At 45.6% G+C, this 22299-nt stretch overlaps 1 protein-coding gene across 1 annotated transcript in view; it reads right to left on the bottom strand.

Moving 5' to 3' along the window:
* AGBL4 (ATP/GTP binding protein like 4) overlaps window positions 1–22299 on the bottom strand; it is a 1318619-nt gene that overhangs the window by 264311 nt on the left and 1032009 nt on the right. The window lies entirely within an intron of this gene.

A 22299-nucleotide genomic window follows, 5' to 3' on the forward strand; every position in this document is an offset into this window, starting at 1 on the left:
GCCGCGTGCAGGATTTGTGGCTTCAACGGTCGCGCTACAAAACAAATTGCATTGCAACAAAACTGCACTGCACAGGAGAGGAGAGTGTGAGAGACTAAATGCAGGGCAGGGGGCAATCTTGTTTGGATTCCTAAGTGTAAACTTGCACTTGCAAGAGAGCAGAATTTTGGAGTGTATCAAATAATTGAAACCGCTCCTCTCAACCCCTTTAGTTCATTGTTTTTTTGTTTTTTTCTTTCTCGCAAAAACCGCCAGCTCCCCTGTGGGGAGGGTCAGTCAGCCAGAAATGTTCCCCCTGTGCTGCCAAACTAGTTCTGACCAGAAACTGGGGCTTATCTGGGATTTCCAGTTGGACCAGCTGGCTGGGGCAGTGGAGTGTTTGTCAAGGGCCCCTCTCAGCTGGAGGAAGCAGTGTAGCTTTTCTCCCCGGTAGTCTTCCTCCAGTGAAGCACCCCTCCACAGAATGCCTGTCACTGAACTGGGACCAGTTGGAATGAGCAGGGAGCGGAGGGGTGGTCGTGGTCGGAAGAAGGCAAACCCAGGGCTAGCTGGGCGTTTCTGGAGCACCTCGAGGAGTTTTGACTGGGCTATGTGTCATAGGAACCCCATCCTACATTAGAGGGGGGTCAGCATCCTTGCACTGACGCCTCTGAGAGTGTGGGCTTTGTATCAGATATGACTACTTATATTCCTGGCACCTGATAGGGGCTCAGTGAATTTGGGGTGAAAATAATAATAAACATCCACATTCAGTCACACCCATACTTTTATTCAAGCGACCAATATACACTGGGTATGCGCTACATGCCAGATTCTGGGCTAAAGGCTGGTGGTAGAGAGATGAACAGACAGCACAAACACCTGGATCTCTTGTGGTGTAAGACAGTGTACCAGAACTTGAGTCTCAATGTTGGATTCCTGTGCCCAAATTAGGTTACTATATGAATAACACACCTTCTCTGTCCTGGAAACCCTTACAATCTGGTCTGAAAGTATTAAAAAAGTGTAAGTAAGTAATTATGTTATGGTGAGAAAAGTGTTCTCATAGAGGAATGCTGAATTGAGGTGGCAGGCTGAATTAAATGTTATATTTTTTTAAGAATTCATTTTAATGAACTCAACCTGTAAGAAAAAGACAAAATAAATGTGCCAAAATGTTGTTTCTTAGTAGTGGTGGGCGATTTTATTTTCCTTTGTGTGTTTATATAACTATTTTCCACAATAAGCAGGGATTACTTTATAATCAGAAAGCATTACACGTTATTTTTTTTAAAAAGCGCTGGGCTCACGTTTCAGATCAGCTACACTAATGATTAAGTAGATAAACCAAAACCCTCCAGATTATTTCACTGTGATTTGGGGAGGGCCATCAACATGCAGCTCCCAGATCCAAACATACAGGTCAGATCTAGTTCCCTTCAACTTAGCCTCTGGCATATATGCAGTGACAGCCAGTTATGAACACATGTTGTCCTGATACAGATGTTGAACCTTTGTTGCCCCACATACTTGTGGACAAAAGAGGAGCCACACTGAATTGTTCCAGCAGGTTTATCTTCATGATTATGATTTCTTTGGACTGATCTTACATGAGTTTTTATTTTAAGAATACATTCCTATGGTGGTCAAGGGGAAGTAATGTGTAGCAAGACTTCTGATAATTCGCAAGATGAGTCGTGCAGAGTTGGCCATATTTAATGAAATACCATGAAGCTCCAAACTCTGTTTGCGAAATAATTTCAGGTAGCACCATGGCCAACCTCCTAGCCCATCTAAATGAGAGTGGCCTCAAAATACATTACCAATCTCATCTCTACCACCTTCCTGCACACAGTACACTCCAGAAACATTACACTATTTGACATTTCCCGAGAGAGCATGTTTTATCAGGTCTCAAGCCTTTGTGCTTGGTTCTGCCCTCATCCTGGGAAGTTCTTCCTCCTGGAGTGCACAGTGACCTCAGCCTCCCCTGAAGGCCAGCTCAGATGTCACCTCCTCTCTGAAGCTTCCCCAACCAGCCTCTCTCCTCAAGCACAGGCAGTTTCTTTCTACTATTTTGTCCCAGCACCTTTTATCTTCCCTCATTAGAATGAGCTCTTTGAGGGGGGACAAAAAAGCCGTGTAACCTCAGCATCCCAGGATCCTAGCACAGGGCTGGGGAGAAAATGCTTATAAAACAAATGCATTAAAGAAAGACACAGCATGAATAACAAACCTCTTGCGTGTTTTTTCTGAACATTTGTCCCTTCTTTTCAGAGTTGGGGCTGAATCCCAGCTCTGTCTTTCCCATTCCTGGTGATCAAAGTGCAGATCACTGAGTCTACTTCTTGTGAGACAGACACACTCATGAACATATTAAGTATCACTGCACCCTCAGGTTCAAACAAATTCTCCATCCAAGTCAGTGTAAATCGTTCTCATAAGGGGGCAGTTCCATTTTCTAAGAACCCAGAAAGAAGAAAAGAACAAATAATGACATGGATGCCAACAGAGTAAACACGGACTCAATTCACCTTGCATGTAGGTGCACAGAATGGATTCTAGAGAAGCAATGGCATGTACAAGATACTCAAAGAGACACACTTCAGCAGCCTAAGGGCAACAGAAAGACACCCAGAGTTCCTGCTTTCTGTGTGTGTCACACAGTCAGTCTTTTAACACAGCTTCTAGAGAACCTACTAAGTGTGCCTCCTCTGTCCTAGTGAAAACCGGAGTCAAAGTACCTCTTTGATCCAGAGACTTGCTCCAGGCTTTACACATACCAGAAACTAAAGCTGTTGATGGATGATTCATTGATTGGCACACAAAGACAGTTCAAAAGTACAGATTTCATACTTAAAGAGGTGGCTAAAGATGTCAAGTTCAACCAGATCACAGTTGAATCCCCTCTTCAATATTCCTGCCAAGTGTTCATCCAGATGCTTTTTATATAGTTCTAATGTTAGGAAGTTTACCAGCACGCCTTATCTTTGGGACACTACTGACTGTTAGAAAGGTCTTTCATACCTACACTGAGGAAGCAGCTTTCACCTTGTAGCTGTCATACTAGGTTCACCACCAAGAGTCTCATGCCAGCCCATCAGATATGGAAGAACTGGGGATCCTATCTCATTAGGATCTTGTTTATCTTCTGCCCAGACATCTTCACTTCCTTCACCTATCTCTCCTCATATGACCTGGTTTCAGTGATGATCATTGTGATATCTACTTTTCCTTCAAAGTTTACTTACAAACCAAGCATGCCAGGCAACAAATATATATGATTCCAATTAATTTCACACTGAACCCTTGAAGTGGGTATTATAAACCCCATGATAGAGTTAAGAAAATTAACAAAGCAGTCTGGCTCTGGGGAATCCTGGAAGGCCTGTGGTCATATTTGCATTTTAGACATTTTAGACTAGAAGCAGTGTGGGGTAAGGATTGGGGGGAAGCAAGACTGGGGAGTGGGAGGCCTGTGATGAGGTTGACTGTCCTCTCCCTGCGCCTCCCCTAACTCCCTCTTTCTACCAGCCAGATGTACTTTGCCTCTTGTCCAAGTCATTTTAATGGAGCAGAAAATGTACACATATGGGGCAGGTTTGCAACTGTGTCTGCATTGCACTTTCCTGTTGAGTTTTGCAGGGCCTTGGGTTAATGTCAAGCTCCTTCAGCTTAGCCAGCTGAAGCGTGATCGGGGCAGCAGGGGGACTTATGTTTCATATTACTGCATGGAATTCTCAGTGTACTTTGTAAAACTATTTTAAGGAGACCTGGTTTCTGTGAGTTTTTAAAGCAACTGGAGCGTGTCTTTTCAACCTCTCTGCTAATGATTGACCACATTTTTTCATGATTTTGCCTTTTTTCCCTGTGATATTTAATTTGACTTTTTAAGTATTTGCTTTTTAAATTTTTTATTTTTTATTTTTATTCTGCCCAGAAAAGCAACTTGCTGTGCTATGAGCTCAGGGCTATTGTCTTCTCAGGCTGATTCAAGGAAGGAATGTTGATACATGGCCAGGAGGATCTGGAACTGTTGGGAGGCCCATGCTGGGCATTACCCTGAACTGCTATCACCCAAAGGCAGTGGCATCAACCCAGTATATCTGTGTGAACTCCTGATAATGAAATCTGGTTGACTCTGGTGGTGGGGTTTTGGGCAGGGGAGGAGAGGGCAGGAGATAGGGGGAAGGAAGAGAGGAGTTGCTCATTGAGTACAACCTCAAAGCCCAGTGAACACTGCCTGGAGTTAGAGGGAATGCCAGCTTGTCATGTAGGCAACCACCTGGAGGGCCAAAGGAATATGGGCTTTGGAATCAGACCAAGGATTAAATCCTGACTTTGCCACATTTTTGCTGTAACTTTGGGCAAGACACTTTGCCTCCCTGAGACTCAGTCTGCTTACACATAAAATGAGGCTAATGATATGTATCTTCTGAATGTATTATGAGATTTGGGGCAGGAGTTTTTACCCTCTCTGTGTATCAGAACCACCTGGGGAACTTAAAAAAATATCCCACTCCCAGGTCCTATCCCCTAAGATCCTGATTCAATTCGTCTGGGGACGGGACCTGGGAAATGATTTTGTTTTTTAATTCTCAGATTATTCTAAATCAGATCAGTTGAGCACCTCTGAGTTGGAAGATTTTAAGGTAACATGGCAGTCACATAAGAATTGCTCAACCGGGGCTTCCCTGGTGGCGCAGTGTTTAAGAATAGCCTGCCAATGCAGGGCACACGGGTTCGAGCCCTAGTCCAGGAAGATCCCACATGCTGCGGAGCAACTAATCCTGTGTGCCCCAACTATTGAGCCTGCACTCTAGAGCCCGTGAGCCACAACTACTGAGCCCACGTGCCACAACTACTGAAGCCCGCATACCTAGAGCCCATGCTCCGCAACAAGAGAAGCCACCGTAATGAGAATCCTGTGCACAGCAACGAAGAGTAGCCCCCGCTCGAAACAACGAGAGAAAGGCCACGTGCGGCAACGAAGACCCAACGCAACTAAAAATAAAATAAATAAAAATAATTTAAAAAAAGAAAAAAAGCATTGCTCAACAAATCCTAGATATTATTTTCAGGGTAAATACACAGGGCTCTGAAATGTCTATATAACCTCTCTTGGGCACAATAATTTCTTTGTTTGAAAAATGACATACCAGTGTGAAGTGAAGACAGTATATTGTAGTCTTAGGTCCTATATACAAATGCTGGCCTAATAAGTAAGGTTATTTTTACTAAGTGTGGCCATGGACAAGTTTCTTAGTCTCTCCAAGCCTCACTTTTTTCATGGAAATATTAATACAGCTTCATAGGGCTGTTATGAGAATTAACATTTTAATAATCCACGCAAAATGCTTGGCACAGTGCCTGACAGTATACGATAGTTCCTGTTACTATTATTATTATCGTTATTATTACTAGAGCTCTTATCCCCATGCTGAAAGATGCCTAATAAATGTTTACTGAGTCACATTGAATATAATAAGCTAAACTATGCTGCTGATTATCCAACAAGCACTCCACAATGCTTCCATGCCAGTGCCATCCCCTTTAAACCAGAGCCTGTGGGCACGGGTGGTAGTCACCAAAGGAGTTCCCAGATCTCACATGTTCAAACGTCTCTGAGGCTACAGGCCTTGCCCAAACCTGCAGCAAACACTTCCAAGATAATGTGTTTGGAGCCATTCATTCTTTCAAATTGACTTTTTGAGTATTTTCTTAGAAGAAAAAAAAACTTGTATGTATTATATAAAATGTAACATGCAGACGCATTTACGGCAGTCTGAAGCCTTGTGAACGCCTGATCAAGCAGTCGACACAATGGTCAAGTTCAACCAATCAGACCTCTGCTATATTTTGATCTCCTGTGGGTCACACTCTGGAGCTGGTTACACGGATGATCTGAATCCAGGCATTTTAGTCTAGGTGTGTGTACTCCACATAAGCAACACAAAGCAAAAGAATTCCCCATGGTTGAAGACCAAAAGAAATTTATGAATAGAAGAGAAAGAAGAAATGCTGTCACAAGGGAAGAGCATTTGAATTGGTTTTGAAAAACAAAGAAATTGGCCTACCTGGGACTTCCCTGGTGGCGCACTGGTTAAGAATCCGTCTGCCAATGCAGGGGACACGGGTTCGAGCCCTGCTCCGGGAAGATCCCACGTGCTGTGGAGCGACTAAGCCCATGCGCCACAACTACTGAGCCTGCGCTCTGTAGCCCACGAGCCACAGCTACTGAGCCCACGTGCCACAACTACTGAAGCCCGCACACCTAGAGCCCGTGCTCCACAACAAGAGAAGCCACTGCAGTGATAAGCCTGCGCAACGCAACGAAGAGTAGCCCCCACTCGCGGCAATTAGAGAAAGCCCCCGCGCAGTAACGAAGACCCAACACAGCCAAAAATAAATAAATAAATAACTTTAAAAAAAAAAAAAAACTTAAAAAAAAACTGGGACTTCCCTGGTGGTGCAGTGGTTGAGAGTCCGCCTGCCGGATGCGGGGGACACGGGTTTGTGCCCCGGTCCGGGAAGATCCCACGTGCCGCGCAGCGGCTGGGCCCGTGAGCCATGGCCGCGGAGCCTGTGCGTCCGGAGCCTGTGCTCCGCGACGGGAGAGGCTGCAACAGCGACAGGCCCGTGTACCACAAAAAAAAAAAATAATAATTGGCCTGCCTGGGAAGGATGCAACTTGCCTCAACTATGAATTTCAATTAGGGGACTATTAGTTTTAGAAGCTGCCTCTGGTTTCCCTTATTCAATTAACTCATTCTGTTATTTTTCAGCTGAAATGTCACTTCCCTAGGAAAGGCCTGCCTGGCTTGTTCTTCCCAGCCCCCTCCACAGACTAGCTCAGGAACCTGCTACCTATTTCCACAGCTTCTTATATTTTTCTTCATGGAACTTATCATAGTATATAACATATATTTATTCTATTACTGTCTGTCTCTGCCACTAGATTGAAAGCTCCACCAGAGAAGAGACCCTATCTTTCTTCTTCACCACTGTATCCTAGCACTTAGCCTGTCACAAGGCAGACCCTAAACAAACACTTGCTGAATGAATGCATGTCTGAAACATAGACCCTGGAGAAGAGAGAAGCCCCCAGAGGTGAGGAGGGAGAGGTGTTCCAAGGGCCTTGTTTTGTTCCTCTGAGTCTTACCTTTCCCTTGTGAGTGTCTCTCTGTTTCTGGGCTCCCACCATGTCTAGCTGCCATAATCTGGCCCCCAAAACAATAAAGCCCCTTTTGTAGTTTTCCCTTAGAGCGACTAGACAGGTTGACATTTTCAAAATGGTTTTCTAAATACACGGAGAGAAAAAATTGCAAATAATTACAGAAAAATAGCCACGTGGACAATCATATATAGTTGACATACACTGGAACCAACAATAATGTAATAGCATCAGGAACCTCACTGACACAGTCCCTGGCCTTCCCAGGACACAAGATGGTGATTTTGCCTCATCCTATAAGGCTAGACTTTCTTCTTACCCTGCTGTTGGCTGGATGTCATTGACTCTAACCCCCTACTCAGGGGTAACCCTGACTCATTCTAGACTTCTGATGATTCCAACATGATTTGGGAGGTAACAGGGCAACTTTCCTTCAAAGACCACATGCTAGTTCTCTGGTTACGATCTCTGCTCATCTCAAGCACCCATGGCTCAGAATGTCTGCCCTTCAGAGGTCCACAGAGGGCCAGAGTGAACCCCACATTTCCATCCACTCTTAGGCTTTTGTTTGATAACTCTGGGCTGCTATTCTGGGTTAGAGGCACACAACGGAACATTCATTCAGGGAATTAAGTCTTTTCAGAAGCACACAGCAAACCATGAATAATTCTGATTTTCTTAAGAACATATCCTAACCATACCATAAATTCAGTACAAAATCAGAAGAAAGGAATGAAAATGTAACTAACAATTATTGATTTCTGTGATAGGATGTATACTGGCCGCTTTAGACATATCTCCTTTAATATTTTCAGAACACCCATGAGATTTTATATCTCCATTTTTCTGATGAGGAAACTAAGACTTATAGAGGAGATAGGAGTTGTTTATAGTCATGTGGAAAAGACCTGAACCTCAGGTTCTTGATCCAAAGCCTGGTCTCAAGGGCTGTTTTGATATGGACCTTGCCTCAGAGTTTCCTGGGCAGCAAGGAGCTGAATTGATTGTGGAGTTTAATCCCCACTTCCCTTTCTTAGAGGCTTGAATCCTGACTAGAAATCTGAGAACTAGATCTTAGGGGAAAGTCCAATATCTATCTTAGGGTTCCAAGCATCCCTAAGCTGAGTAGCTAATGATTCTGAGAATACTGATGATATGACTACTAGGACTACATTATCTGGGGTTTCTGAAACCATGGTTACTTACTCCAGAGACACTGAAGTTTTCAAGAACTCTGAGGTTTCTAACTGCTCGAGCAGATCTCTATATTCTTTTTTTTTTTTTTTTTTTTTGCGGTATGCGGGCCTCTCACTGTTGTGGCGTCTCCCGTTGCGGAGCACAGGCTCTGGATGCGCAAGCTCAGCGGCCATGGCTCACGGGCCCAGCCGCTCCACGGCATGTGGGATCCTCCCTGACCGGGGCACGAACCCGTGTCCCCTGCATCGGCAGGCGGACTCCCAACCACTGTGCCACCAGGGAAGCCCGCTTTCTATATTCTTACACTCTCTGTTGATGGCCAGGGACAACCTGGGGATTACCTGTTACTGCATGGTCTGGAGGGAGCCTCTTCTGAGCCAGAACAAAAGAGGATCAGAGAGCTCCAGTGAGAGAAATCTCTGTGAGAAGTGTCACTCCCACCCCATTCTTACCCTGCTATCACTTGGAGGAATAAGAACAAGGATAGGAATAACAGCCATGAACTTTTGTGGAATGTTTTGTGGAAGGCTTTAAATCCATTTCTCATTTAATCCTCAAAGCAATCCTGGGTGGCAGGTACCATTAATATCAGCCTCATTTTAGAGCTGAAGAAACCAAGGCATAGGGATATTAGGTAACTTGCCCAAGGTCACACAGGAGTAAATGCTGGAGCCAGGATTCAGACTCAGACTACCTGACTCTAGAGGCCCAACTATGGACTTCTACCCCAGTTCTGGCTCCCTCTGAGTCTGACTCGTGCCCCACTGAGGGTGATTTGTGCCTTTCTAGCTAGAATGGGGAGATGATGGATCATCCATCCTCAGAAGGTCATATGCTGGTTTTCTAGGGATGTCCAGACCACTTTGATTGGTCCAGGTGAGACCCTGGCAGGCACTATCTCAAGAAACATTCTGGAGCTCATTAATATTTTCATCCTATGTTGTAGTGGATGGGAGTGTACTAGACTCAATCTGCAGTATAAGGACGGCTTTCTTTTATTTACTCAAAATCAGTTTCCTTATTTAGTACCACAATAGGGCCACCTATTATGCCAACCAAAAAAAAAAGCTCTTGACCTCTAAGTTTTTCTATTATAATGGAAAATGACTCACGTATCCAACATGCCACACATTTTTTTTGTTGTTGTTGATAGTTTTTTTCATATATTACTTTAGTGCTGGTGGTGGGTGAATTGATGTGTAGGGTATCAAAACCCCACCTCCCCTCCTTTACTATCAGGCGCACCTTTATTATCATGGAAAATAAATGGCTAGAATAGAGAAAAAAGAGATAAAGGTGAGGCATTTTTTTTCCCCCTAAAATACAGGATAGACATAAGCAAGACACACCAGGGTATGTGAGACTCTGGATGAAGTGGCCAGAGAGTTTAACTCAACTGTTAGGCAGAGTAAGTCACTGGACAGGCCCCACCCCTCCACCCTGCTAATGCATCCTGCCACTTTGCTGGGCCGGCAGAGGGTCTCCAGTCTTTGAGTTCCGCTTCTGGCTTCGGGACCCACGGTGGAGAGGCAGCCCAGCACAGAAGGGGGTATGAGGCCATAGGAAAAATGAAATGTGCACAGGCTTTAGACCCAGACTTGGGTTCAATTATCACTCCATCACCGTGGGCAAATTTCTGTCAGGTTTTTCAACCGTCAAATAGAGTCTTATAAGGCTGTCATGAGGTCTAACAGACTACGCGTGTAAAGTGCCTGGCAGGCTCAGTGCCTCACACACAGTAGGTTCCATGAAAACCAGTTGTCTTTTTCATTCTCATCTTCTGAGAGAGTCTCTGTTACCTTTTCCTCTTAGGAGGTCACACGGTAATGACAGGATGGATTGCCAGAAGCCAGGTATTTTGGGACGAAGTATCTTCCCCTCCCTCTTCCCAAAGACTGGGCAGTATTACTGCAGAGATGCCACCCACCATCCTCTTCCTGGCCAACGCTGGGGCAGTATGCCACGTTTAAGAAAGCTGGAACCTTAATAAGATTGGTACTTTTATAAAGTTTTAGGACTTAGCTGAGTTTGGGGTTTTATTGTCTGCTTTTAAAATTATGTTCAGCTTTTGTACATTTAAAACATGCCTTTGAAATTGTGAAACACAGTGTTCTCAATCATAAAAAAGGATGAATTATGTTATGCTTCTCTGTTCCCATTTCTGGGTTCTTTTTTTGTCTCCTTATATGAATTTTTCTGTGATGTCCTGCCTTATGTCCTAACTCATCTGGAATACTAGCTGTGAAATTCTGGGCAAGATTCTTAACTCCTGTAAGACTGCCTCTCTCATTCATTCATTCATCTACTAATGACTATTTGTTGAGGGTTCATTATATGCCAGAAGCTTTTCTTAATACTTGGGAAACAGCAGAGAACCAGACAGTTTTCTTATCTATAAAATGGGAAACTAAACTTTTAGGATTGTTGAGAAAAGCAAACGAGATAATATATGTAAAAGAGAGGAAGAGGCAAAGAAAAGGACTGAAATTTATTGAGCTTCCTGCTCTGTCCCTGCTAATGCTAGGTGCTTCACATGCAGTGCTCATAATAACCTTACAGATGCATCAGCTGAGGCTCAGAGACGGAAAGTGAGGGCTCAAGTTACACCCTGGATTCAAACCTAGGATGAAGTTCCCACTCTGCTCTGTTGCTTCCTGTGGTCCCTGGCATACGACTTGTCATTTGGTAGGTGTGTTAATTCCCTTACCAATTCCATGTAGAATCTGGGAGGCCGTACTCTTCTTCTTGCTAGCTGATACATCTGATAGCACCAACTGTGATTTGGGTAGAGTAAGGGGTACTTGAATGAAAAATCCAAACCCTGTCCCCTACTTCCTTAGGGGACAAGATGCAAAGAAAACTCATGAAAGGCAGCGGTGTAGGGGGACATATACATTAAGGCTATAAATTTAAATTTGCTGTTGGAACATGCGAACAGTTATTAGTAACTCCAAGTCATCCGGGGAAGGACTCTGTGGTCCTCAGGCATCCAGACTCATCGGCATAGGAGACAGCTGGGACATGGACTCTTGGCAAGAGAAACATTCTTTTCCCCAAGCCAACCCATCTCTGCTGCTGTGATTTTAAAGATGAAATGATCAAAACTCTATCTCTCTGACTCTTACCCCGCCCCAAGTGGAGGCAGATCTCAATTGCACAAACAACGAGGTACATTTTTCCACTGAGACGTTCAATGTCCAAGGAAGAAAGCGTCTTCCAGGAAATGTTCACTTAGGGCCTGCACACTTTTAAGAGGCTGAAAGCAGCGTAGGAAATGAAATTACCCTGCTTACACTTGGCAAGGGGGCTGCAAAACTGCCCCAAGCTAAACAAGTTGGACATATGCACCATTTTTTCTTCCATCTCTCTGTTTGGACAGGTCATAGCAAGAGCACAAAACAGATTTACCAACATAGGAGCCAGATAAGCACTGTCAACATGGTTTTAATTTTTTGAGCAAATCCTTATCTTTAGTATTATGAAAAGGAACGGCCATGCCAGATGGTGCTTGTTGCCACTGAGAAAACCTGTGAGGGTTACCAGAATGAAAAGGTAGACGTGGAGGAAGCAAAGAAGAGCTCTGCATGCAAAGAAAGGGAAAAGAAAAAAATCTTTTCCTTGGCATAAAGAAACTTCATCCTGAAGGTTCTTTTTTTTTTTTTCTTGGCAGAGTAATAAATACCTTAAAATAGCGTTATGAGACGGAAACAGAATCTATAGAAGCAGGAAACCAAGAATAGTGACTTCAGAGAACTTATAGCCCAAACCTCCCATTATAGAAATGATTAAACTGAAGACAGAGGAAAATAATTTACCCAAAGTCAAAAAGTTTTTCTTTGACTAAATCAGTCCTGGAACCCAGCTTCTGGTGGGCCTTTCCTCTGTCCTATATTGCCATGCTCTCTCTTTTGCGGTACACGGGCCTCTCACTGTTGTGGCCTCTCCCGTTGCGGAGCACAGGCTCTGGACGCGCAGGCTCAGCGGCCATGGCTCACAGGCCCAGCTGCTCCGCGGCATGTGGGATCTTCCCGAACCGGGGCACAAAACCGTGTCCCCTGCATCGGCAGGCGGACTCTCAACCACTGCGCCACCAGGGAAGCCCTGCCATGCTCTCTCTTGATTACAGGGGAAAGTCTTCAGAAGAAGGTGCTCTCATCCATGCCTATGGCATGAGCTTACCTACTCCTAGAGAACCATACATAATTCATCATTTTCAAGGATTAGCATCATGAAGAAGCCTCTCCTAGTTGGGGAGGGGATGTCCGCTGTCACTTCCATCTGCCCTCTCTGTACTACCCTGTACTCCCCCACCCTCATCAATGGGACTCTCCAACACTCTGGCCAAAGCATGAACCCAACCCATTTTGGGTTAGGTTGCCCTAAGCATAGCTGATGCAGTCTGGACTCCCAAAGAGGCTTGACTGAAACAAAGAGGAAAGAAAAGGCAGCAGAATGATCTGAGCTTTGAAATCAGATAAACCTGAGCTCAAATCCCTGCTCCACAGCCCATTAGCTGTGCAGATCTGAGCAACTCACTTGACTTCTCCGAAGTTTGGTTTCCTTATCTGTGGTGTAGGTTGATTTACCTCCCAGGATACTTGATAGATACAATTAAATAAGAGAGCATACAGAAAGCATCCGGCCCAGATCTTTGCACACAGTGGACACTGGTGTAAACAAAGCATTAAACAATCTGATTTAGAAAGCACAGGTGTACAGCCAAAACTCAAAAAATATTTCTTGGACCACTTTCTTTGAGCCAGACGCTGTGCTAAGTGTTGTGACAGAGACAAACAAGACATGGGCCCTACCCTGCAGGAAATAATTTTTTCTTCAGTGTTATGGGTTGAATTGTGTCCCCCGCCAAAAGCTACGTTGAAGTCCTAACCCCTCACATCTGTGAACGTGACTTTATTTGGAAATAGGGTGTCTGTGAAATCAAGTTAAAATGAGGTCATTAAGGCGTGTCCAATCCAATAGAACTGATGTCCTTCTAAGAAAAGAAAAACGATATGTGAAGACAGAGACACATAGGGATAATGCCATGTGACTACAGAGCAGAGACTGGAGTGATGCAGCTGTAAGCTAAGGAAGGCCAAAGGATGACGGCCACCACCAGAAACTAGGAAGAAGCAGAAACAGAGCCTCAGAGTGAGCATGGCTCTGCTGACACCTTGATTTTGGACTTCTAGCCTCCAGAACAGGGAGAAAATAAATTTCTGTTGTATTGAGCCACCCAGTTTGTGGTACTTTGTTTTGGCAGCCTTAGGAAACGAATACAATTGAGGAGACATCCACGGGGGCCAATATAATAATTGCAACAGAAGAAGTGGAATAACATTTATTGAGTTCCCTGTGCTGAGTCTGTTACATTTATTCAATTATGTAATCTTGATTAAGCCAAGAAGGAAGGCTTCTTGTGAGGCCCATTGCTAATGGAGGCCCAGTGTCTATGTGGAGGTAGATTTTCCAAGGCAATGGACAGTCTGTGGCTGCCTGACTATTCCCTATAGTTGGAGTTGACACCTGAAGGATGGCTAGAAACTCTGCAGGTATGAGAGGGTAGGGAGGGGAGACACCATTTGGGCTAGAGAGCCCAGCGTGTGCACAAGCATAGAAGTGTGAGCTAGTTTTGGAACTTTCAGGAAACTACAAATATTTAAGCACTGCTTGGAGCACAGTGCCATTTATCTGCCTTCTAGACTTTCTTCTGCACTTTGATATCCCACAGACACCTCTTATTCAAGATGTCCCAAACTGAACGAGACCCTTCTTTCGACCCCCATTCATACCTCCTCCTACCTGTTCTCCCTCCTACCTTCCCTGCTCTGGTAAATGGTCCACTTACTCACCCATCCAGCCTGGCTAGACGCCTCAGTGTGCCTGCATACTCAACCCGTGGAAATTGACTTCCCTCTTGTTCCAGATTTACACAGCCATTTCTGAGCTTTACTGCCTCTGGTTCCGATGGGATCTCACTTGGCACAAGCTCCCAACTCTCCAGCTGTGTCTCCCAGCCGTATTCCTTCCAGCCAAGCCTCTCTGCCAGATAATTGATGATGTGCAGACAAGTTCTTAATTGCAACGGGGGAGCACATATTTCAAGCAACTTTGTGATAAAGCAAAGGATCCTTCTTATAACATGAAGGACATTTCTCTCACAACCCCCCACCACTCCGCCAATTTATCATTTCATCTGGATTTTCATTTCACATATTAAATCCAAAAGTCTCTTACAGCAGGATCCCCAAAACAAAAGAACAAAAACCTGCCCAAGGGACAGATGGTATCATCCTGAGGTGCAGCCATGTCAGGTGCTTCCCAAGATGCTCTTCTTTCTAAGTCTAGCCCCTTTGACCTTTAGACTCAAGACTGGGCACTTACTGGGGGAAAAGCAATTTTGGCTCCTGGCAAGAAAGGGAAGGACATGTGGATTTATGAAGAATCTAATACATGCGTGGCTCTTTTATTTACATTCTCTCATTTTCCTCTTCATGATAACCCCATGAATTGCTACCCATTGTATAAATAAGGGAGCTCAGCACCTTACCCAAGCTAGTGGCAGCTTGTAGGGGAGATGACTAACGTTGAAGGGGTGCCTGAATGAATCATAATGAGATTGCTGTCTCTAAGCACACCCTTTCAAGTTGTCTGGGTTATCCAGTCAGCCCTGTTGCCTTTTCAAAGTAGACATGAAGTCCTCAGTCAAAGAGGAGGCCTTCTGCCCCATGCTAAGTCCCCAAGTGGGTGGGCAAGAGGCTGCGGTGGAAACTTTTCTGTTTGCTGCTGCCTTGGGGCTCCTCCCTCCTGCTGGGAGTCAGTGTTAGGTGCTGCCGTGGGAGGGGCGAATCCAGCCACATGGGTCCTTGGAGAGGAAGCACCTTGGCTTAGATCTGAAATCGAACGTCCTCTAGGGAGTTTGAAAAGGTGGTTTTTGTGTACTTCATAATGGCCCAGCTGTTCCAGAAAGAGGAAGTGCAACAACATTTTTAGAATAGTTAGTGGGGTGCGACAGAACCCAAAGACTGTACCCGCAGAAACCCTTCCCCTGCTCACTTGTTTCAGAAAACACTCAGTGTTCACAGAGAAAGTGCTGTGCTCTGTGCTGGATCTCCGACCTCTCCCTCTTGGAGGGCCCCTTCCTACCTGTGCTTGCACATGCTCAAGCCTTTCCCAGCCTCAAAACATGACCTGCACCCCCTCCAAACCCTTGCTCATCCTTGCCTCACCTTTCATTTCTTCCTTCTCACTTCCTCTTCACAAGCACAACTTTTTGAAAACAAGTGCAGTCCACACTTATTATCAGCATTTACTCACCTCCCGTTCACCCCTCAGCCCCGCTGCAGTCTGACCTACACCTGTATTGAACCTGCTCTCCAAGGTTACCAGTGACCTACTGAATTCAACATCACTGAATTCCTACATTTGGTCTCGGCAGCGTTCACACTGTTGACCTTGTCTTCTTCCAGAAATGTTTTGCTCCCCTTGACTTCAGTTGTCTTGATTTTCTTCCTGCCTCCTCTTATGTAACCCTCAGTCTCCATGGTAGGCTCCTCTTCTTTGACCCACATTTTAGATGTCAGTATTTCTCAGAATTTTGCCCTGTAATTCTGGTCTTCTTATTTTGTGTACTCACACACTTAGAGCAGACAGACTCCTCCCCTGAGCTCCTGTCACATATGCATACGGCTGCTTACTAGACATCTGGACTTTGAGGTCTAAATGGCATCTCAAATATTCCAAATCCATCTCTTCATGAAGACCCAGGTTGTGTGTGGCTTGTCCACTTGTGTATCTCTAACTCTTAGCACAGTACCTGCAACAAGGAAATTCCTTAATCAAAATGGACAGGGATGATGAGTTCACAAAAATTGGTGAGTCAGGTGAGCTCCTGCCCTTAAGGAGCTCCCAGTCTTGAAACAGGAGACTCTAATGTGTGAATTAGTGCTGTCTTGGAGGAAAGCACTAGAGGCTGTGGGGATCTGGAGTATATCCATTTTTCTTACAGCTTCCAGATATACAGAGTTGGGCACAGCCAGGACCAGAGAAGTCCTTGAGTACATGTTCCCAGAATCCTTTGGCACAGTTTGGCAGGGCAGCTAAGTAGAGCAGACACTGTGGTAATGAGCCCAAAGGCCTGATGTCAAAGACCTCAACTGGACAATTTTCTCAGCTCCATAACCATAGACAGAGCAGCCATCTTAGCACAGACTAGGTCCTGATATTACTCACATGATGAGCCCTGATCTTGGCATAGATCCTGACACTATCCAACCATGTGATAAATATAACATCTTTCGTAAGAACAGGTAAGGTGCCTTCAGGCAACACACTCTGACACAAGGAAGGCAGAACCCAAAGCATGTGTCCTGCCTGGGGGGGTTAATGACATAAACATCCATTTCATATCCTAAGAAGAGAAATAGAATTACCAAGTCTTAAAGAGTTAAAGCTGGAAGGCATTATGCCCCCTTACATCACCTTTCATAGCACAGAGGATGGGAATTCAGCTCATTGTATATAGGAGTACAAATGTTAACATTTCATATCTAGCTTTAGATGCAAAAGCCCTTATTCCCACTTCTGAATCTTCCCCAATTAATTTTATCAAAGCATAACTGACTTTTTTTTTTTTTTTTTTTTTTTTTTTTTTTTGCGGTACGCGGGCCTCTCACTGTTGTGGCCTCTCCCGTTGCGGAGCACAGGCTATGGACACGCAGGCTCAGCGGCCATGGCTCACGGGCCCAGCCGCTCCGCGGCACGTGGGATCTTCCCGGACCGGGGCACGAACCCGTGTCCCCTGCATCGGCAGGCGGACTCTCAACCACTGCGCCACCAGGGAAGCCCCCATAACTGACTTTTGACTCAGAAACATCAAACTAAAGATTTCTTCTGGCCTCCAGGCCTCTAGCTGGGCCTCTCTGATAAACTCTTGTCCACCAGCCAGAGTGATCTATTTAAAGCATAAAGCTGGCCAGGTTTCTCTCCTGCCTAACACCCTTCAGTAGCTCCCCATCACCTTCAGGATGGAGTCCAGGTTCCTTGTCTCCAGGTTCAGCAGAGCCCTGCCTTATCTCTTGCCTCTCCTCACATTCCACTTTATTCCATGTTGTCTTACGCTTATGTTGAAGTTGTGCCTCTTTCCAGAATGTATTGCTCACCAATCTTTGCTTGCTTAACTCTTTCTGAACCTTTGAGATCCACCTTAGCCACTATCTCTTCCAGGGAGCCTTCCCAGAACTCTTAGGCTGGGTCACTGCCCCCTCGCCCTGTCCCACCACTAGGCCTCCTCCATGATGTCATTTAGAACCTTTGATAGGGACATCTTATTTATGAGTCTGCATCTCCAGCGTTCTGGGCTTCTGAAGGACAGGAGCTGCATCTTTATCATTCCCCTCCTCTCAGTGCCCGCCACAGGACCTGGCACAATGGAAGCTCTTGGTGAATTCTGATGGAAAAGAAAAGCAATTCCACGATTAACACTCACTGAGAATTAACTGTGTGCTAGGCGCTAGGTGCTTCACACATAGGTGCCATTTCATTCTCCTAATAGCACCGGGACCACTCAGCACGCTTAACAAAGCCCACTGCACCCAGGGTGGTGATTGCCGGTATCCTGTAGGAGCTCCAGTAATACCCAGAGACTGTCTCTTGGCCCTGTCCCTGGCCCAACCCTCCATTCCAACCTACGGCCTCTGGACTCATGTCCACTTCATGCCTCACACCTGGACTTGCCTCTCTGCTTGGCCCCTTGGGTGAGACCCAGGGTCAAAGTCTTTGTCTGTCTTTCTGTCTCACTTCCACCTCAGACACTGGCTCTCACCCTCAGGATCAAGTTCTGCAGCTTGTATACCTAACATTTTCCACCCCAGGAGGCAGCCAAGGCTCCAGACCCTCAGTCCCAACCCAGCATTCCAGGTCCTTGATTACATGAGAGGAAAGAGTAGATCGAACTAGGACTGGTTGCACCACTGTTACAACGACAACAAGGAAGTTCAGTCAAGTTATGTGCCCAAGGCTACATGGCCCGGCTTCTGCCCAATGCCAAGACAAGACCCAGACAGAGTATCTTCTCTTGTTTGGAGGGCACACTCCTTCTCCTTTAAAACAACCCCTCCTTTAGCCCTTTGAAGGCCTGCCTACTTATATATTTCACACCTTGGTTATGAGATGTCCAGGCAGGAGCTGAATCTATCACCATCCTCCAGGGGCCAGCCTGGCATAGAGAAGCGCCTTGGGGAAGGCATGGTAAAGGGATGAATAAGTGTCAAGCTCAAGCTCCCACTAATCTCCCTCCGGCTACAGTGGATGTTCTGCCTTCCCTCTACTTCGGTTTCCAAAGGTACTTGGAATCCTCCTTTGCATTTGGATCGGTACCCAGGAAACAAAGCTATCATATGCATTTTCTAGTCAATTTTTCTGTGTAATTGATACTAAATCCTTCTGTAAAGAAACACACACCCTCAACAACCTAAGGAAAGCTAGTTATGGTTTAATGGCTTAAATAAAGGAATTGTGCAATTCTGGGGAAAGTACCAATCTCTACATTATCCCTTCTGTCCTGAGAACACCAACCTCTCAGGTAACATTTTCTAAGGCTGTGAAAAGAGAAACTGCTTTGGAGTTAGATAAAATTGGGTTAAAATCCTGACTTTGCCTCTTAGGGGCTGTGGACCTCGGGAAGAAACCTGAGAGTCACCCTATGCTCTACCCTCTTCCTTACTTCAGCCAATCTATCCTGCCAGTTTCACCTTCTAAATGGTTTTTCTCCAATCTCTGCTTCAATCATGAGCTAGTTGGATGATTAAGCACTTAGGCTCTGGAGTGAGACTGTCTGGACTTGAATCCCAGTTTTCTTATTTACTATGTCATCCTGGGTGATTTATTTAACCTCTCAATGTCTCAGTTTCCGGGGATGAAAAATCTTGGGTTATTAACAAGAATCAAGGAAATAATCCCTATAAATGCTAGCATTATTCCTGGCCCAGAGGAGGAGCTCATAGACATTAGCTCTTCTTACTGTTTCTTATTACCTCCTTTGTTCAGGCCATTAACACCTGTGACTCCACACTTCCCCCTGTCCCACGCCTACCTCCCCCACTGCCACCCCCTGCCCATCCCTGTAAGGTCTCCTGCCTGGTTTTTCTCCTCTGCTGCCTCTTCTTCAGTCTATTCTCTGTGCCTTTGCCAGAGAATTCTCTTAAAAAGACAGATTTGAGCATGTGATTTTCAGATGAGAAACTCTGCAATAGTGCCCCCTTGTCTGTAGAATAAGGTCTGAGCTCCCTAGCTTTGCAGACAAGGCCCTCCATGATCAGGGTCCCTGCATACCTCCCGACAATCCTGAGAGGGAACTGCTGTCTCAGAGTGTTAAGTGAATGTCCCAAAGTCCTACAGCTATTCACTGCTCCAGCTGGGATTTATATCCAAGTCATCTGAGACCAGAGCCTGTGCTCCGTGCATCGGCCCACACTGCCTCTCTCTACGCGGGCCATCCAGGAACTGACAGCAAGAGGCAGCACCAGATAAGCAGGAACGGAAGAGTGTACAGGGGAGAAAGAGGAACTGGGATGGAGACAGCACGGCGGGCTACCTGACTGAGGAACTTCCCGGAGGGGTTGGGGCTCTAGGGGCCTGGAAGGACAGGGTAGTGAGGATGACACTGGAGAAGATGCTGAAGCTGTGATTTCAGAATTGGTTGGTGAGATGAAGTGAGATTCAAGTCTGAGTGGAAACATGCATGTCAGAAGCATCTTCCCCAACCCTGGCAGAACCCCAGGAAGCTCTGAGGTTTTGTTCTCGGTTTTGTTACTTTACTGTCAGTGGGGTTGGAAGGACCATGTTAGGTTTTAGGACTTGCGGGGTCCTCTTTGTTCTCCAGATTAATGAGCTCTAGGTTGGTTGGGGAGGGAGAAGAGTCCTTCCCCCTTGAGGTCCTTCCTTGCAGTGATTCTAACCAAATATCCATCCATTTGTGCAGCAAACCTTCCAGATGCCTGCAAGGCACCAGGGCCCAAGCTGGAAATGCAAAAAACCAATCATAGGTGGTTCTTGGCCCTAAAGTACTGATTTAGCAGAGAGAATATGCCATATACAATGACAATACTGTGTGAAAAGGGCCTTGGGAGAGCTTGAAGAAGTCCTCTCAGAGATGACATTTCAGCAAGCTTCTCAGTGAACATTTTCCTTCAAAAGGATTACTTGGGTTCATTTCAAAAGGCACATTTGGGTTATTGCTTTTTGTGATTGTAACTGCCGAACAATATGTCATTGCTTGGCGTCGTGTGGCGCTCTTAGGGCATGCAGGGTAGAACAGTGGTGTGGCAGAGTTCCTTGTCTGGGGGACCTAAAGTGTGGTTCTATATACTCATTGTAATGTCCTCAATTTATAGACCAGGGATAATATCATCACTTCACAAGATTTCATAATTGAAGCACCTGGCAGAGAGTCTGCAGGCCGCATGAAAAAGGAGGAACACACTCTCTCTGGCTATATTAGGGGCCCAGTGAGGTAATACAAAAGGACAGTGACCTGGGATGAAGCAACTCTGCCACTGACTAGCAGTGACTCTGTACAACTCGATTAACCACACTGAGCCTCAGTTGCCGCCTTTGTCCAGCGGGGACGAACCACCATGTCTGGCCACTGAATGGTAGCTCTTGGTCCCAGGTCTCCCATTCCCATGCTGTATGCCCCCCTCTCTCAGCCTATTTCCCCATCTGTGAACAAGACAGGATGGTGAGGCTCTGTGCAGAGAAAGACTGAGAGAGAATATTCTCTAGGGGCTGTTTAGCTTTGACATCCCATGCATAAAACAACAGCCAGATTGGACTGTTGCTTAATTCTATCCAAACTGCCAGAAAGGCATTTGAATAAGTAATCTAATATATACATTTCTATTCTATTCAATATTCAGGTCGTCTCCTGGCTGGAATGAGTATTCAGAATAATGATTGCTTAGAAACATACCATTCCAAATACGAATGAGAATATTTTTGCAATATTCAGTTCAACAAGGATGGGAGGTATGAGATTAGGTTCTGCAAATAATCACATCTTTCACATCTTGGACGCCTAGACACATACTTACTACATGTCTCTCTTCATAATCTTGGAAATGCAAATCCCTGCTCTCTTAGAGGCCTGAACATACCTTCTGTGCTAAGTCAGTTCCCGTGTGAAGATGGTAGAACAGGACAAAAAGATGTGACCTCTCATCTGGTGTTTGAGGCTCTGCTACGACATCTTCCCCAGCCACTAAGCTGTGGTCTGGTCCCCTCACACTCCAGTGGAGACAGAAAGCCCACTGCTCAAAGTAGCTAATCCCACTGGTGGCCAGCTTTGACTTGGGGAAATAGCCTCTCACGCTGAGCAGTCTCCCTGCTTCTTCTAGCGTTCCTACATTGATCCTGGTTCTGCATTCTGTTCTGCTCTCAGATATTCCTGCAGGGATTGAAGGCAATGACCCTCTCCCTTCCACCAAGGCAGCCTTTTCCCTGAGCTGAATCCCCACTCCCTCCAACCGGAAGTCAGCTCTTGCTTTGTGCCAGCACAGGGCTCTGTAGGGATCAGCCTGGAGGACACCAAGAGCAAAGGTGAGCTCAAGATGCCCTGGTGAATTCCTTTTTCTCCAGCTTCCTATGCCATTCAGTATGAGAAAATGAAGCTTTTAAAGTAACAGGGGCAGAGTAGTTGTTTCTGAGGAAGGTTGCCAAGGCTTTTCAGGAAACAGAAAACAGCACTGGGGAAGGAAGACCTTTGGATTATAACGGGAGGAACAGAGAGTGCTAGCCTACAAACTGTTCCCAACCAGCACTGCACCCACCTCAGAAGGTATGTGTGCACACGTGTGTGTGTGTGTGTGTGTGCACGTGCATGCATGAGAGCACGTGGGTGTGTAAGTATGAGTGATTGTGAGTGAGCATCTATCCTCTCATGCTCAACAGTG

This window comes from Phocoena sinus, chromosome 1 (assembly GCF_008692025.1).
Source record: "Phocoena sinus isolate mPhoSin1 chromosome 1, mPhoSin1.pri, whole genome shotgun sequence".
NCBI lineage: Eukaryota > Metazoa > Chordata > Mammalia > Artiodactyla > Phocoenidae > Phocoena > Phocoena sinus.